General features: G+C 40.9%; 1 pseudogene across 1 annotated transcript; it reads left to right on the forward strand.

Annotated features, from left to right (window-relative positions):
- Positions 1 to 11086: 11086 nt before the first annotated feature.
- On the forward strand, positions 11087 to 15999 carry LOC147430045 (uncharacterized; annotated as a pseudogene). Its single transcript, XR_015185831.1, has 3 exons — positions 11087 to 11238; positions 11549 to 11813; positions 12213 to 15999. The product of XR_015185831.1 is annotated as an uncharacterized LOC147430045 (transcript).
- Positions 16000 to 18094: the final 2095 nt, after the last annotated feature.

An 18094-nucleotide genomic window follows, 5' to 3' on the forward strand; every position in this document is an offset into this window, starting at 1 on the left:
GTCAAATTTCTCCTCTTTCAATACATGGTTATACTCCAGTTTGTGCAAATGCTCCTTCAAAGCATTCAAGTCCACAAGAGAATGTTTACATTCTTTAACTTCCTCTTTAACTTGCATCAAAAGGTGTTGTTTGTATCTCAAGTGTCCACTTGAGATGCTCATTCTCAACAACAAGAACCCTTAGCGTGCCATTCTCCATTGCAAGTGTTGTTATAAAATCTAATATCTAACCACCCCAAATGATTTTCTCATATGAAACTGATCATTTAATGTGGGAGAATAAATGGGAACAAGGGTTAAGATATAGACATGTGATTATAGATCTATCTCAACACGAGGCCAATGGTAAAGGGGCCCAAATGAGAGATGGTCTATCAAAGAGCAAGGCTAACCAATGGAGCACAAGACCTTAGGGTTAGCTTCATTGAAGACCTCCAATAGTTAGTGTTAAAAGTCCTTTGACCTTAGGAAAACTAGGGCTGAGCTTGAGGTGGGAAGAGGGCCCAAAGCTCATGTTGCTTGAGGTACTTGTCTTGCTTGATGACTGAGGTGCTTGAGGTGCTTGATGACTGAGATGCTTGAGGTGCTTGTCACGCTAGGGTTGTACTTGAGGTGGGAACCCGGCCCAAGCTTGAGGGGCTTAAGGGCCAAGCTTGTGGTGGGACCCGGGCCCAAGGTTGAGGGGCTTGAGGTGTCAAAAATTCAATCATCTAATCCCTACAAGGAGGGGGCGAGCCCTACATTAAGTGGGATGAGAGAGAACACACACACATACACACTCAAGGCAAGCTTGGTACAAAGAAAGCAAGAGGGAAACTTGTGATGAGAGAGAACACACACACACACACTCAAGGCAAGCTTGGTACAAAGAAAGCAAGAGGGAAACTTGTCAAGTTCCTCCTCATGTTGCCATCATGGTGTGCCTGAAGCCTATTGATTGGCCACCCAAGGAGTGCAATGATAAATTAAAATATTTAATTAATTGTTTTTGCATTTATCAAGTCCTCTCTCTCAAACGGGAAAGGGAGACACTTGTCCCAAGGCTACCCTTGTTGCTTGATTTACCTCCTGCTTCTGATTGGCTTGGCATGGAGGGATCCGATGAGCTTCAAGCATGAACCACAAGGGGGGGTCGACCAAGGAAGGCTAGGGGCTTGCTTGAGGACTATACTTACACACACACACACACACACACACACACACACACACACACACTCATTGTGTGAAGTGCAAAGTGCAAGAGCTCCCTCTTCTTCTCCAAGCACGTAGAGAGGTTGAGAGCCTACACCAACACTCTTGGCTATGGAGTGAAAATCCAACCAAGATCAATGCTTCAATGCTTAAGCTTGTCATTTTTTCCATCTTCATTACTATGCTAGCAAGAAGAGTGATGATAAGTGAGGAACTAATTATTTCTCCCATGAAATGTTTCTTCTTTCTCTTTCCTAACCTCATTCCCTGCTAGCTCTCTCCACCTTCGAAGGTGTTTGAGGCCTTGGGATTGAGGCTTGGGATAGTTAAATCTTTCTTCAAAGTTTATGTTATGCTCATGATGCATGAATCTTTCCATCTTCATTGCATCACCTAGGTCACAAGGAACACAAAGATTGTATTGTAACAAGTCTCTCTTGATGGGAGAAATCATAATACAAATGCCTATTGGAGGGGGCTCCACATAAATATGATCCGCAACTGTTGTCATGTTCTCTAAATTATCTCTCTTGCAAAAGTATTGTTTATGCCAACTAATTGCTATGTTTATGTTTCTATCTTCAATTGAGATCACCCGCTATGCTCACAAAGTAATTTCTCAAAAGTACTCATTAATTTCCGTGACTCTCAAGGCCAATTCCATTACATTGGTATCAGAGCATTTGGTTTTTCTTTTCTTGTTGAAGAAGAGATGTCCTTAAGTAGCCTATAAATGGTTGATTCTGTTAAATATATTAGGGTAAGTGAAACTGGGATCCATTATCGGTTTTGTTGAACCCACTATGTGGGATATGGTGCACATCTTGGGAGATTTTGACTTAATAATGGAGTCTTTTTAGACTTGCCTACATCTTTACCACCATTATTGAGCCATAATAAGTTCGAAAGGAGCTAGCCCTCAGCATCTCTGCTATGTTAGACCTACTCCACTACTCTCTATAATTAACCACTTTGAGCCATGGGTGTAGATATTTAAGACACAATTTTCAAAGGCTAAGAGGAGTGGCAACTAAGGTTTTGAATTGCCAAATCTTACACTAAGTACCTACATAAATTTTGTTAGCATGTCTGACAATAACCAAGAGAGTAGAATGAGCATAGATAGCTTTGATTTTTCACATGAAGGTGCTAATGATGATGCTCCCCTGTTTGTTAATTATCTCATTACTAGGTTGCAGCAAGCTAGGGCAACCCTGCTTTGCAAGCCGAAGTTACACAACAACTTCGCGCTTATTGGATTTCCATTCCTCTCCAAGAGGAGAGAGAGCTTAGGAGGCCTCTTGAGGAGACCCCAAAAGAAAACTCTCTCCCATTTGAGAGGAGGAATCCAAAGAGCAAGAAAGTAATGAAACTTTAACTTACTCCAAAGATGTGGCTCCACGAAGACGGCGGGCTAGACGATCGCCCACTCCTACCAAGAGGAAAATATCAACACATAGTCCTTGTCCTCGTCATTCCAAAAGGGAAGAGAGGAAACAAAGGAAGAAAAGGCCTAGAAAGAGGTCATCCTCTTCTACTTCTTCTTCACCTTTCTCCTCTTCCGACGGAAGTTATGGCTATTCTCATGACGCAAACCAAGCTTTTTGACAAACAAATGAGGTGGGAAAATTTTCTTTTGCAATTTGATTTACATATTGCTCACATTATTGGTAAGCACAATCAAGTGGCTGATGCACTTTCATGATGACCACAAGTTAATGCGGTGTCTATAGCTACTCACAATGATCTATCTTCTACGATAGATGAGTACGCTATTGACCCTGACTTTAGAGACATAATGTCAGCCCTTGCTTTGGGGAAGAAAGAGGAACCATTCACCTTGTAGGATGGTTATCTTCTCCACGGCAATAGGCTATGTGTTACCCATTCCCTTCGTGAGAAAGTTACGTATGAATCCCAACCTAGATTACTCCAGCCATTGCCTATCCCAAATTCACCATGGGAGAGTATATCCATGGATTTCATCTTTGGATTGCCCAAGTCTATCCATGGGAATGCGAGAATATGGACAATAGTCGACCGGTTTAGCAAGCAAGCACACTTTATTCCTATCAAAAAGACTATTAAGGCACACCAAATGGCAACTCTCTTCATATCTCAGATTTTCAAACACCATGGATAACCAACATCCATCGTGTCAGATAGAGATCTTAGAATGACTAGTAATTTTTGGAAAGGTCTCTTTAAAAATCTAGGAACAAGATTGAATTTCTCTTCGGCCTATCCCCCACAAACAGATGGCCAAAGTAAGATAGCCAATCTTACGATGCTCGATCTACTCAAGACTTATGTTATAGAAGTAGATCAACGCTCACAATGGGAAAAGTACTTACCTCTTGTATAGTATGCCTACAATAATACTGTACATACTTCTATGGCAAAAGCACCTTTTGAGATCATTGAGGGAAGGCCTAAAAGTCCCTTGCTACTCAAAGTACATGGGAAGATCTTCGCTACCGATGAGTATAGCCATGACCTACAATAATCTTTTCAAAAAATTAAGGAGACTATATCCATCTCTCAACAAGGCAAAAATCTGCGTTGACAAGCACAGAAGGGCCTTAACATTCAAAGAAAATGATTGGGTTTTACGTAAGTTTCCTAAGGTGCGATTAAGGCAAATGACGGGCAAAAATCCTACAGACCACATTCTTGAATATGTGCATTGGATCGAGCAAGTGGTTGATCATGAGTCTGGGCCAATATGGTAACTCGTACCATGGAGAGAGTCTCTTCATCCCTGGAGGCAAACCATCATCACACATCTCCTTCTTCTCTAACCATGCTTGTGCAGACATCCTCGGTGTCTCTCTTCCTAGAAATCCATCGCGTAACACATGATTCTCTGGAAGATACACTTGATGACCTTCGTAGATTTTCTTCTTCAATGAGGGTGGCCGACGTGCATTAGGTCTAGGTCCACATGTGACATATGCTTTGTATCTGCTTTTTTGAAGCCCTAAATGTATGCACATGACAATAGATAAGCTTGAGAAAAAACCAAGATTTACAGTGTTTGAGTTTGAGTGTAAATCAACTGAGCATTCTGTTAGTCTAGGATATTCATGCATGGTCCACATTAAAATGCCTCTGATTAAAGCATTCGGTCGGCCTATGTGTCGGCTCATATCCACCACTTCTATGCCAATCCACAATTGTTGTAGCTCTTCCAATAGTGGACGAAGATACACATCCATATTCTTCACTTTATACCGCCCCGGCACAATCAAGCTTAGCCACAGGTGCCCCTTCTTGGTATTCAACCAGGGGGGAATGTTGTAGTTGACGATGATAACGATCCATACACTATAAGATGTTGATCTATGACCAAATGGATTTACGCCATCCATAGCGAGGCCTAGGCACAAATTTCGAGCTTCCCTGAAAAAATCCGGCCATGTTTTGTCTATATGTTTCCAGGCTGCACAATCTGCAGGAATCCGTAGCACACCATCCAAAGATTTATTCTCCTCGTGCCATGATGCTCGGGCGGCCATGTACTTACATTTGAAGAAATGCTTGATGCGAGGAAGCAGAGGAAAATGTTGCAAAACCTTTGTGGAATTTTTGTTTCGTGGAGATCTACTTGATATCTCTCAGAATCACATCTCGGACACTTCTCCATGTCTATGTATTCCCCTCTAAAAAGAATGCAGTCGTTAGGCCGGAAAAGCGTGAATCGAATTGTAATCCATCCCCAAGTTTCGCAAGATCTTTCTTGGTTCCTCTCTGGAATCTGGCATCACATTATCCGCTGGTAGTATGTGCTCTTTGAGCAATCTACACAGCGAAAAAAATACAGTACACTTGTAAACACATTGAGTAGATCACCTGAAGAGCGTTGTGACGCTAGTGTCACTCCATCCAAACTTTGCCTGCATGTCGAGAAGAACCAGGAGCGCCTTCAATCTAGGCATACATGCTCCATCATACAATGGCTTATCGGCTTCACTTTTCATATCATCATAGATAATCCTTTCTGAATCCATGATCATCTCAATCATTTCATCAATCTCAGGCTCAAAAATTGCCTTGTTGGGAATGTGGTCTGCATGATCATCCTTCGAGCTGTCAAAGGCTACATCTAGTAGCCCCGCATATGCTGCTTGACCAAAGTGCCTGCGTCATCTATAATAGATGGATCGAACTCGGCAAATTTGCGAACGTGCTGCAAAGAAACACGTCTTGTCCTTCGCAGAGCATGCTTGCATTGATTACAAGGACATAAGATCCTTGTTGAGAGATAGGTGTTTCGGTTGGACGGCCCCACATCCTTGTCACTACTCATAATGAAGGTAAAAACCTTATAACCTGAACATAAATTTAATCTTCTATTGACATCCTCCGTCTTTTATCTCTCTCTCTCTCTCTCTCTCTCTCTCTCTCTCTCTCTTTGTTCACACTGTAAACTACCTCACATTCTCTAGTCATGTCCAATCCCCGTACACCTCGGTCTAGAGGTGCACAGAGATCAGAACCACCGGGTTATAATCTTGTCTTTATTGGTCAATGCCTATATTTGTGGGTACGAGAAATCTACACACCCACGTCTACATAATAGTGCATGTAGTGGACAAAACCCCTTTGCCTCTTCTCTAGCTGTAGCAATTCACGGCATCTTAACATGTAGCACATTATATGTTGGCCTCCAATCTAAGTATCATGCGGTTGAAAGATTTCAACTTAAGGTCGCATCCGTAGAGAGGAAAAGAGGGATCACCGTTCACCTAACTCTAGCTTTTTTACCATAATCCTGAAGGTAGACTTTAATATAAAAACTAAATCCAAAATTTAATCTTAAATCTAACCTAATTGAACATGTGGTGATTCATGGATAATTGAATATGTTTAGTGTGTGAGTTAATAGGTGTCAGATTATGATGGGAATATACATATTGTTGTGTAACTAGTGTTTGCTCTTTGGGCAAAGCGCGCCTTCATTGACATGCACTAAAATCTAACCTAAATCTAATATAATCTTAAATCAAACATAAATCTAGATCTAATCTAATCTTAAACTCAAAATAAACCTAAATCTACTCTGATCTGAAATCTAACCTAAACCTAAATGTAATCTAGCTTAAAACTAAATTTAATCTAGTTAATCTTAAATCTTGTGTTAATCTCAAATCTAAATCTAAGCTAATCTTAAACTCAACATAAACCTAAATCTAATCCAATCTTAAATCCTAAACCTAAATCTAATCCAATCTTAAATCTTAAACCTAAATGTAATCTAACTTAAATCTAACAAGCTAGCTAACCTTAAATCTTGCCCTAATTTTAAATCTAACGTAAATCTAAATCTAACTTAATCTTAAACTCAACATAAACATAAATCTAAATGTAATCTAACCTAATTTTAAATCTTAACATAATCTCTCTCCCTTTGTTTTCTCCCCTTACCTCTCTCTTTCGTCTTCTCCCTCCCTCTCTCTGTTTGGTTTTTTATTCTCTCTCTCTTTCTCCCTCTTTCTCTTTCTCTTTGTTTTCTCTCCTCTCTCTCTCTCTCCCTCTCTCTCTCTCTCTCTCTCTCTCTCTTTTCCTCTCTCAATGTGTGTGTGTATGCATTCTTTGTTTATGCATGTATGTGTGTATGTGTGTTTTGTTTATGCATGTTCTCTCTCTCTCTCTCTCTCTCTCTCTCTCTCTCAAAGACAATGTGTGTGTGTGTGTGTGTGTGTGTGTGTGTGTGTGTGTGTGAGAGAGAGAGAGAGAGAGAGAGAGAGAGAGACAGAAAGAGGGGAAGGGAACATCAGAGAGAGGAGAAGGAAGGAGCATACCTGGCTCTCCTTCCTCTCCTCGTGTGTGTGTGTGTGTGTGTGTGTTGGGGGGGGGGGGGGGGGGGAGGGAGAAAGAGAGAGAGAGGGGGAGAGCACGGGTTACCTCTTTCGCTTGAGCGTCAAAAACTTAGATCTGAAATTTGATTTTGTGGCGCTCTCAATTTATGTTTAATCCCTGTCGGTATCGCTATGGGCGTTGCTATGCAACAAATAGAAGAGCGACGCCCATAGCGACGCCGTGGATTTTCACTTTTGAGCGTCGCACTGCAAGCGTCCCTAATGTGAAGTACCTCTTGTAGTGCTTACCAATTCAAGTTGCCCAACCATTGGCTCATACACAATGCCTTTCATGTGAGCCTACTTAAGCCCTACAAAGAAGATCCACCAAGTGAACCAATTATTGAAGACCCTCCCAAAGTTGAAGACCAAGAAGAGGTGCTACAACCTGAACCTATTCTTCAGCATGAAGACAAGGTACTACGACATGGTAAGATTATCCGACTATATCTTATTAAGTTCAAAAATTATCCTTTTGAAGATGCTAGATGGATGTAGGGAATACAACTTAAGGATAGTATGAACCTTGTCAATGCTTACAATGCTACATTAGATTAAGCAAATGTACAAATTTCTTTTAAATGACCCATGTTTTGTCTTATAAGACTAGTTCTCTTTTTAATTGTGCACAAATTTAAATAGTATGCATGCTTAGAATCATGTTTGTGATGTTCTCTCAAACACCAAGTAGAATTTGTCACTCTCCTTTGGGAGAATGAAATGGACTAAAGAGCAAACATGCTTGCGACAGCTATGTCTCCCAAGCACCAAATGGATTGGTCATCCATCTTGGAAAGATGTCGTAGGGTAAAAAGGGATCCTCTACCCGCTAAGTAAGATTGACTAATGACTAAGGCTTTATCTCTTCTACCTCTCATAGTCGTCCTCGACTATGATTTCTAGAGAATGGTAATGTCATAAAATCTAATATCTAACCAACCCAAATGATTTTCTCATATTAAAATGATCATTTAATGTGGGAGAATAAACGGGAACAAGGGTTAACATATAGACATGTGCTTATAGATCTATCTTAACACGGGGCCAATGGTAAAGGGGCCCGAATGAGAGATGGTTTATCAAAGAGCAAGGCTAACCAATGGAGCATAAGACCTTCAGGTTAGCTTCATTGAAGACCTCCAATAGTTAGTGTTAAAATTCCTTTGACCTTAGGTAAGCTACGGCTAAGCTTGATGTGGGAACCCGACCCAAGCTTAAGGTGCTTGAGGTGCTTGATGACTGAGGTGCTTGTCATGCTAGGGTTGTACTTGAGGTGGGAACCCGGCCTAAGCTTGAGGGGCTTAAGGACTAAGGTTGTGGTGGGAACCGGGCCCAAGGTTGAGGGGCTTGAGGTGTCAAAAAGTCAATCATCTAATCCCTACAAGGAGGGGGCGAGCCCTACATCAGTGGGGATGAGAGAGAACACACACACACACACACACACACACATTCTCAAGGCAAGCTTGATACAAAGAAAGCAAGAGGGACACTTTTCAAGTTCCTCCTCATGTTGCCCTCATGGTGTGCCTGAAGCCTATTGGTTGGCCACCCAAGGGGTCCAATGATAAATTAGAAGATTTAATTAATTATTTTTGCTCCCTCTCAAAGGGGAAAGGGGGACACATGTCCCAAGGCTACCCTTGTTGCTTTATTTACCTCTTGCTTGTGATTGGCTAGGCCTGGAGGGGTCCAATGAGCTTCAAGCATGAGCTACAAGGGGGGGTCGACCAAGGAAGCTAGGGGCTTGCTTGAGGGGTATACTCTCTCTCTCTCTCTCTCTCTCTCTCTCTCTCTCTCACACACACACACACACACACACACACACACACACACACACACACACACACACACACACACACACACACACACTCATTGTGTGAAGTGCAAAGTGCAAGAGCTCCCTCTCCTTCTCCAACCAAGTAGAGAGTACACCAACACTCTTGGCTATGGAGTGAAAATCCAACCAAGAGCCATGATTCAATGCTTAAGCTTGCCATTTTTTCCATCTTCATTACTATACTATTATGTATGCTAGCAAGAAGAGTGATGATAAGTGAGGAACTAATTCTTTCTCCTATAAAATGTTTCTTCTTCCTGTTCCCTAACTTGATTCCCTGCTAGCTCTCTCCACCTTCGAAGGTGTTTGAGGTCTTGGGATAGTTAATGCTTTCCTCAAAGTTTATGTTATGCTCGTGATGCATGAATCTTTCCATCTTAATTGCATCACCTAGGTCACAAGGAACACAAAGATTGTACTGTAACAAATCTCTCTTGATGGGAGAAATCATAATACAAATGCCTATTGAAGGGAGCTCCACATAAATCCAGTCCTCAATTGTTGTCACGTTCTCTAAATTCTCTCTCTTGCAAAAGTTTTGTTTATGCCAAGTTAACTAATTGCTATGTTTATGTTGCTATCTTCAATTATGATCACCCGCTATGCTCAGAAAGTAATTTCTCAAAAGTACTCTAATTAATTTCCGCTACTCTCAAGTTAATAGGCCAATTCTATTACAAGTGCCCTATAAGTCTTCAACTTGCTTGTTTACGGTCGCTTGCAACAATACCAAGTATGTCATAATCATGGTTTTTGATGTCGTTGGTGGAGTGGTTGTGTTGCTATCTCCATAATTGAGGGATTTTGGATCATTTTCTACAATAGTTGCAATGGACCTTGTTGAAGAAGAAGAACTCTTGCAAGGGCCGAAAGACATTGTATGTAATAAGAGATGAGAGTCAACTTCCGCGAACCTGTTCACTTTAGAAATGTTGTTGCAGAAATGTATTTCATCAACGAAGTTTTTTTTTAACATTAGTGCATAGAGGGCATCGTGCTCTTTGATTGAAACTATAGATTACTCAAATCCGAGTCTATTTGAAGAAGTTACAATCAAAAGAGTGAATTGTTGTCTACTAGGTCAAAAATGGCAGAGAGAGAGAGAGAGAGAGAGAGAAGAAGAAGAAGAAGAAGAAAAAGAATACATAGAGATCTGGTGGAGTATAGGCACAATAATCGTGGAGCTTCTTATTCTCTGTTATCCACATAGTGGTGATAGTAAGGGATGGACGGCCACTTGCCAAGACATAGTGGTCTTTATCCCAACAAGAAGGTTGTCATTTACTAATGATAACAATTCACATTTTTGTTTGGGTATCGAGAATGCAACTAAGCTATCTATCAAATATTTTAGGCTAAGAGAACTCCACTGAGCTACATTAGTTTGATGTACCAAAAGAGCATAACTTTTCCATTTGGTCAAGTAAGTAATCCTATCCTAGATCACCTTGTTTTGAGTCTTTCTCGAGTAGCATGTTCCTAGTATCCTTTTGGCCATTATCTAAAAACGTGGAAAGGAATTGCCCTCATAGTACGCATAGAGAGCTACACAATAGGTTCTCAGTGCACGAAAAGAGAGAAATTTCCACCCAAAATTCATGTGGAGGATAAGGCTAAGCATTGTATATGGTTCAAACCACCTGCATGCCTTATTCTACACGCGATTCCTTTCCATCTCTCGTTCAAGAGCTCCTTACTCATTGATTGGATGGTGTTCACCTTTCCATCCCATAAGCGACATGAATAGGTTGAAACATCTCCTCTCGGAGTCCTCCTCTAGCCAACTATTAGGTACGAAGAAAAGCAAGTTGTTTGTGGGATGTGGAAAATTTTTGCTAGTAATGGGGTGAAAACTAAAATAGGATTTTGGAGTTTCCATTGATGAACAATACACTAAATTCTCAATGGAGTGGCATAGAGTCAATAGTAGGCCTAGTAGTAGCATCTTATAAGGTTACAAGACCACTAGTAGCATCTTTTATTTTGCAGTCAAATAATTTTACGTGATTGCATCCACACCCGTACGTCGTAGCGGTTGAATCATAGTGGGCGTGCTTAAAACCCCTCGCTTTTATCACTAATAGCATCTTATGTTAAACATAATTGATAGTCATGAGATTTACATCCCATATGCATATGAGTTCCCTTTGAGCACAACACTACATAATATGCAACTGTAAAATGCATTATTGTCGAGTTCCCTTTGAGCATAATATGCACAACAACATGTACCCTCTGTTATGCAGTGGGACTCAACATGTTTCAGCAACAGCGTCGCCATGTCCTTGCTGTTGTTGTTAAGCAGCGAAAGAGAGGAGGCGGAGCAGGGAAGGTGACCCACCTACCGCGGTTTCTCTTTCACTCCCGACGCCCTGTCCGTGGCATACCACCCATGTTTCCGGGTAACTCTCTCTCTCTCTCTGTCTCTCTCTCACACACACACACACAGGCACCCACGCGCTCAAGAATCAGAGTGGACCTTTCTTTTTATAAGCCCGATCCCTTGCATTTCAAGATTCTGGCTGCTTCACATCCTTGACTAATTTGGATCTTGCGATTGTAGGTCTTTCTTTTGTAAGTTGGCTTGGCTTGGCATTTTTGCAGTCACACTAGTTGTAACCTCCAATCCCTTTGCCAGGGTCTCACTTTCTTTTTGCAGAATTCTCATTCTTTCTTTTCGCAATATCATGGGATGTGCGCTTTGAAGAAGGTTGAAAGCCCTTCCACAAGCTTTAAGGAGACCTCCTCATGGGACAAAATGATTCACAGAAGGTTTACCATCCAAATCATCAGGAGCTTGAGGACAACGTCGGACGGGAGCTACGTCGCTGCTATCTTCTCAGCCAATTATGAAATCCTTAGAAAGCATGCCCCTGTCAAGCCATTGGATAGCAAAGTTTTCTTGCAAAATTCCTCTAAGACAGGTATGTCTTCTCCAGGACATTTGAGGCTGCGGTCTCATGTCAGTGCATCTTGGGGAGAGCAATCTCGCCCTACGAAAAATATTTTTAGAGTTTTGAAACCCTGGCCTCTTGCTTGGCATTCATAGTAGATATCAAAGCTCCAATCTGTAAAGACATTCTCTTTTGTGCTTTTCACGTAAACAATATATGCAAGGGTTTATGACAAGGGAGAGGTTAGCTTCTTAGCGCAGCTTTTCCATGATCTTCCACCAAGTTCATATGTACAATTGCATCTGATTTTATCATCGAACACCTTGCATGCGTAGGAACATAGCTTTCTGTAGCAAAAGGTAAACACTTAGCCCACCGTTGTCCCAATATCGAGCATAAAGAGCACATCTGATTCGTTAGAGCCTGCAGGATCCACCAAGGAGAGCTTGGAGACTATAGACATCCTGGAGCTCATGAAGGGGCTTGGCGAGGAAGATGTTTCTGCAAATTTCGAAAACTTGCATGAGTTTTCTTCGAATTTGGTACTACCCAAAATCAAGCAAACATCTTCAACAATACTCTGTTGCAAACCTTCTGATAAGTTGCATGCAACTGATGTTGTCTCAGCCAACAAGAAAACTAGAAAACAAAGGCCAAAATCTTCTTCATCTATCAACTTGATTGGATCTGTAGAAGATGTGGATATGGCTCTCTCTGCAAGACGAGGGATTACACTATCGCCTTTGATGAGCTCAAGAGAAGTCCGCCAACACCTAAAGAAAATGATGGTGGCCCCATTTGGACAAACCATATTCGACCAGAACATCCACCCACATGATGAAAATGGTGTCATTAGTATCCCTAAATGCACAAGCATCGCCACCATAGATGATCCATTGAGTGAAAAGAGAGAAACTCTGCAAAGGGAGATTTTCTTCAAATACATGTTCAACCATAATAGTGGTAGTGAGAGGAAAAACTCTCTATTCAAATGTGGATGCTCTTCGCACACCGATCCATGAAGCAACAGCAGCTATTTGTATAAGTGATAGTCTGGGTTTTGCAACTGCTCATTTGTATGAAGGGGAATGCACGGGTTCTCCTTGAAGTCCGCAGTTTTCAACCACCACAAGCCTTAAGGATTGGTTGCCCTCTAGTAGTCATCCTTTGACGCCTACAAGTAGCTTACTATCTAACAGCGAAAGTCCTATTTCTGAAACACTTCATATACTGCCATCCCAAAGGGCCTCAAATTACTTGCCAACATTGCAATGTCAAGATGGACCGGAGCTAGAAGACTTTGGAACTCCCGTCTTCGATCCTGAGATGGTTGACTCTTTTGAAAATTCTGTAAGAAACCTGTCCAAAGAGGAGTGGAATGCAGTGAGAAGTATAGAGGACAGCCCACACAATTTTCTGCGCCTGGTGAAGGATCTCAGGAAGAGCAGGTTGAACTCTGTGTGTAGCCAGAATAAAACTTGAATTTTGATACGATGAAGCCAGACAGCAATGCAGGGAAGGACGCAAAAGACTGCTGTGAACCTTGGAAATTTCCTGACAGAAAATGTAAATACGCAGAAAACTTGCGGGCTTTCGTGCGACAGAACATCTTAGATATAGGAAAGGCTTTCTTCCAAGTGAGCCAGAGATGACGCGGGCATGGCTAGTGTAGTGTTCTACTCACGGCACAAGCGGGCTCAAAGGCTTATGAGAATTGCAGCCAAGTACGAAGCATTCTGCAATCTTTAATGGGGATTTCTTTTGAAGAGAAGAGTGTATCGGAGCGTCAAGAAGATGAGCAAGAGCTCAGGCATGCTTTGAACATCTCAGTGGCGATAGTGCCCACTATTTATGTGAGGGAAATACATTGTGGGCATTGACAACATTCTGCATTTACACAAGAAAGGATTGTTGGGCTCCATGTTGAGGGAAGTGGGTGGGTAATGAGTCGAAAGCGATGATGCAACAAATTTGCAGAGGGCCGATCCCTGTTTGTTGGCTACTTTGCAAAGCTAGGAGCAACCAATTTATTGTCATGCAAGGTTTGCACCAACCATCTTGGCATACCTCTAGTCAATTTGCTAAGCGCTAGGATACATGATAAGCAAAGGTGATAAAGATGGCTATTTGTCAAATATGCAATAGCCCCTAGACGTGAAAGCAAAGGCATCTATCATGGACTATGTCTATCAAAGCCCTTGCTAGGGTGTTCCCTTTGTGAGAGCTCTAGAAAGGTTTATAACTTGCCTAGCAAAGCTTGTGGCACCCACTACAAGAGCAAGGCAGGTAAGTGTAGGGTTGAGAGAGAGAGAGAGAGAGAGAGAGAGAGAGAGAGAGAGAGCTAACCTCGCATGAAGCTGGTTTAGAAGACTATTTTGGCATGTTGATGGCTTGCCAACATGCAACCCATGTGAGGTTCACATGGGAAAAGGAAATATGAATTCACAACCTCCTCCTTTGAAAAAGAGCATGACAATTGTTATATTCATAAGGTAGTATATCTTTTGATTCAAGAAATTACTTATTAACTCTCAAATGGAAGGGGATACAAAAGAAAAATGCTCTCTGAATATGAGGAAGAGTATTTATTACACTCTCCAAGAGAATTAGGTGTAACAAATTATATAGTGTATACCTCTCTTGCACAACGCACATTATCACAAAAGTCGGTAGGAAAATGTACCATGTAATTGGTACTTGAAGCAATAGAAGCCAATCCTTAAAATTGGTACTAGAACTATGGTGGAGAGGAATTGATGCATTTTTAAAGTCAAAGTTGGAACTTGGCTCATGATAAGTAGCACTTTTTTTTAATCAACAAAATATGCAGACAACTAGTATGGCACAACTCTTTTAAATTGTGCACATATGACCAAAGAGGGTTAGCAAACCCTTTTCACAATATCTTCAATTATAGACCTACCAAATAAGGTCAAGGGTATGTGGCATGCATGCATGCACTATGGAGGGCTCACTCTTGGAGGCATTCAAAAGAATCATCCAAAGAAGGACCCCACAAGGACTTTGTGCAGTGGAAAAAGACAGTCGATTTTGCTGAATTTTTAAAGGTCACTTGATCTCCGACTTTGAAAAGGTGATACAAACAAAAGTTGTAGCTCGTGGGTTGAACTTTTGCCTCAAAATTTTTCATATGTTTTTGAGCTACGAACTGTGAGCTATGATTTTATTAGTGGACCCCAGATTGTCCATGCTATGCAGCCACACTCCCTCTTCCACTTTATTATTTTCCTCTCTCACACACACTTCTCCACTCATCATCCCCACCTCTCTCACCACTCCTGTCTGCACCCTACTCACCTTCTTCTCAACCTTGAAGAATAAGAGAAACCATGGTGAACTCATGTCTTCTACACATACTTCCATTCCAAAATTGACCACCTAGTCATTTTTCCTCCTCCATATTACTTATATCTATCAAAAAAACCACAAAATTCAGCCTCTTCTTTTGAAAGACAGCATCATGGTGATTGATTACTCATATTCAATTACCTTGGCTCCCAAGGAAGGTCAAGAGTGGAGAAAAAACGTACCGTCAAAGCTAGTGGACCGTCAACAAGCGTCAAAATTGACCCTACTCAAACCACTTGGAGCATCAACATTGTAAGAAATCCATATTTTCTTACCTATTAAGAGGTTTTTCTTCCTTATTTGTATCTTACATGGATACTCCCATTGTAAATATCCAATTCCATTTGTAAATCAATAAAAATACTAACTCTACTAATTTACTAACACTAACCTACTATGAAAAGTTCTCACCTCCACTTCTCTCCTCTCTCGTTTCTTCATCTATCCCCACCAACTTCTTGATAATTCCAAGAAAAAGAAATTAGATTAGTGCTGAAAATCTAACCCAACCATGGTAGAGGAGTAACCCTAGCCCTCAAAATTGCTATAAAAGGAGGGTGTAGCTAGCACAATAGGGGGAATCCATAAGCAAGAGCAGTATGCCATAGCTTGAGAAGCCAAGCTCAATCTCTTAAGAAGGGCTCTTGAGTGGAATCTCATTGGCTTATGTATATATATGTGTTGTATTAGGGGTGATTAGCAAGAGAACTCTATGCCATTGTAAGAGAGAGTGATCATTCAATTGAGAGTAAGAAATCTATCATTTCTCCTACTAGTGTAAGCCCAACATTTGCATATATATGTGTTGTATTAGGGGTGATTAGCAAGGGAACTCTATGCCATTGTAAGAGAGAGTGATCATTCAATTGAGAGTAGAAAATCTATCATTTCTCCTACTAGTATAAGCCCAACATTTGCTAAATCAAGGAGGGTGGATTTGGACTAAGCATGGATACTTTGTCTCTCTTCCAACATGAAATCATGGACAACAATGATGTGTAAGTGTCTTGGTGTTTTATTTAAGCTCTTGATAGCTTGTCTCTAGGTGTTGTCATCAATTTAGCCATAAATCCCACATACTGTAAGAGGGCGACAGGGTGGAGAGGACTCCCTTGGCCTTAAGACAGTGATTGGGGTGGCTTTTCTTGTGATGTTTTGTAGTGTAATTTACTCAAGACATGTTGAACAAATACAAATCTCACTTTGATTCTCTCTCTCTCTCTACGCGTCCTAGTTCGCATCCCAAACTAAGTGGTGCCCCAAATTTGTGTAGGGTTAGGTTGCGGGTTTGTGTATGTGTTTGTTGTTTTTTCCAACTCCAACCCAATTGAGCAGCACGGGAGCCTAGAAGGGTGCTTAGAGGCCACTCTTCTTGTTGCCCGCCCCGGACCGCCTCAATATGTGATGTATGCGATATGAAAAATGTATGCACAAACAAGTCTTGGTTTGATGTATGTGATACCAATGTGGTTCCTAATTCCTCTCTCATGCAAGCTATGGTCCAAACAAAGAATTTTGAGAATGTGGATATAGAAGATTTGAAAGAACGGGGAGCGACATTCCAAAAACATTGTTATTCATGGAGTTACCAAAGAGAAGTTAGAGACACCTCCTTCTCTTGCCATTGTTATCAAATAGTTTTTTCAAAACCCACTTTGGCATGCCCTGAGTTATGGTTTACGGAGCACATAGAGTGAATAAGTAAGGAGCTTCTCGGTCAAGAGAACAACCATTTCTATGCACCATGCCAGATGAGACCAAATGAAAGAGTATCCTTGATAGTAGTTGGATTTATTTGAGAGCTACAAAATATTTTATATTTGAAGATTGAACTATCAAGCAAAAATTGTGTGTGGCAAGGCATATGAGGATAGAAGTAATAAAAACAAGGAGATCTCTCATGAAGAAAACATGCCCAAGAAGGAAAGTCCCTTGAGCAAATAGAAATACGTGACCTATGAGACCGAGTTACATTTAAAAGTATGCTTTTGGAATTGCAATGAGTACCCATGGAATGCAAGGATTGGTATAGATGAAATAACAAGCAAAGATGATATTGTACTTCTTATTGAAACTTAGGAGCATGATACACAAAGGATTTGCATGCTAGAGGATTACAATGTACATTCATTGATACGGTCAAAGAATCTTGAGCAATGAAGAGGGCAAGAAGGGGTAGCATGTATGATTAAGAAAGGATTGGAAGATTTTGTATCAATTGTGAAAGATGACAAGAACAAATGTTATGTACGACTAAAAATTATGACACGAAAAAGAGCACGCTTTTTTGTATTACTACATTTCTCATCATGATTCCCCCTTTTCTGCTTGCATGGATAAATATCAGTCATTTGTTGATTTAGAGGAGGAAATTGCTTATTTTAAGACAAAGGTGATTTCATTGTCTTTGGGGATATGAATGCACGCACACAAACATTGCAACACGATACTCAACAGTTTGATATGCCATATGTTTCAAAGGAGTTGGAGGAAGTTGTATGATCAAGCTTCAATGGATGAGAAAGAGCCAAATCACTATAAAAGTTACTTTACATATGTGCAATAGCATGGGTATACTCACTGCCAAAGTGTATCTTTATGGAGTGGAACTGATTAATTTACATGTAGAAAAAACAATGGGGATAGTGTGACTGTCTATATGCTACTCTCCAAAGCCATCATGTGTCACATAAAGAATTTTATGCTTGGCCAATGGATCCCAGAATTAGACCATCGGACCTTATCTATTGACCTTATATGTGGAGAAACAACAAATCATGATAATCTTAGCCAAAGGGAAGAGAAGTTATCTCTTTGTATGAATTTCAAACTGGCACCAATGTACATTAAAATGGTTGAGCAAAAGTTATGGATGAGAAAGTTTCAATATGACACACCATTGAGAACTAATGGGAAGCTTTCAAGAAATTTATTTTTTCTTG

This window comes from Adiantum capillus-veneris, chromosome 22 (genome assembly GCF_014529385.1).
Source record: "Adiantum capillus-veneris isolate H3 chromosome 22, ASM1452938v2, whole genome shotgun sequence".
NCBI classification, from domain to species: Eukaryota; Viridiplantae; Streptophyta; class Polypodiopsida; order Polypodiales; family Pteridaceae; genus Adiantum; species Adiantum capillus-veneris.